The sequence below is a fragment of the Octodon degus genome, unplaced genomic scaffold (assembly GCF_000260255.1).
Source record: "Octodon degus isolate 3935 unplaced genomic scaffold, OctDeg1.0 scaffold00213, whole genome shotgun sequence".
Taxonomy (NCBI): Eukaryota; Metazoa; Chordata; class Mammalia; order Rodentia; family Octodontidae; genus Octodon; species Octodon degus.
Window position 1 is genome coordinate 1,572,289 of NW_004524789.1, and position 1,178 is coordinate 1,573,466.

At 41.1% G+C, this 1,178-nt stretch overlaps 1 pseudogene; it reads right to left on the minus strand.

Annotated features, from left to right (window-relative positions):
- Positions 1-480: 480 nt before the first annotated feature.
- LOC111813690 lies at positions 481-765 on the minus strand (annotated as a pseudogene).
- Positions 766-1,178: the final 413 nt, after the last annotated feature.

Consider the following 1,178-nt stretch of genomic DNA (forward strand, 5'->3'; position numbering starts at 1 on the left):
GGCGATATTTGGGGGCTTGCAGTGGAGTGTGTGAATGAATGTAGTTTTAAGGAAGTCAGTCTTTATTGAACTCCATAGGTGCTTGTCAGCCACATTAGTTCACCTGATAACTGACCCGTGGCCCCTGTGCCTCGACTTACCTTGGAGAGTTGCTCCCTTCCCGTTTTACATCACAGAGAGGGAGGCCCATCCTGGCCTACCTCTCTTCCAGTGAAAGCCCAGACAGCAAGGGCTACAAACCGAGGGAAAAGCAAAGGGTTTTTCAATCAAGAGACGGTGAGCACTACTTTTTATCCCTCTGAGATGAACATTTCCAAAATATTTTCATTTTGGGTTTAGTGATTATTCACCAGATTTGTGAAATATTCATATTTCCTTAGTCAATTATGTGATATTCATTTTAGATTTTATTTATTAATTTATTTTTGGTTCCCAAGTTTTATTCAAGAACTCATAAAAAATATTCCAGACAAAGGAGCTTTAATCCTCATCTTCCTCCTCCTCTTCATCCCGGTTCATCTGGAAGTAACATAATTCATAACTCTCTCTGCAGCCAGCAACTACGCACAACCAGTCACGCAGCTTGTTCTTCTTCAAATATTTTTGGTGAGATAATTCAAATACCTTCGGAAAAAGGCACCTGGGAAGTCACGGTGATCCTGCCCTTGCTCCTCTCGGTGATGAGCACCCTTCACCGAGCTTCCCGGCTTTGCCGTTCACCTTGATTCTTTCCTCTAGAAACTGCTTGAAACTGGCAGCATCCATGATTCGTCTTCTACAGGACGTATGCGATCCAGGGGGAGCTTCAGGACCTGCTGCTTTCTTTGGGCCCCCTTCGCCACAAGCTTTCTCACGGGCGCCGTGGCAGCCGAGGACTCAGAAAGGCTAGATTTTATTTTTATTTTTATTTTTTTTTCTTTTTCTACTAATTTTATTGAGAAACAAATAGCAATTAGACAATTTCCAAACAAGTTAGTAGGACAGTTACAATAATTAATACATTGCATATTGTTGTCTTCGTAGTAGTTATTCATAGTACAAGATGCAGACATGACATCCTGTCCACACACTGTTAGTACAAATCTTTCTTCTCAGCGAATTAAGAGAAAGTAGCTGTATATCTATCCTAACTACTTTGTATGTACAGATACAAAATAGTCCTTCATTTATATCCCCTT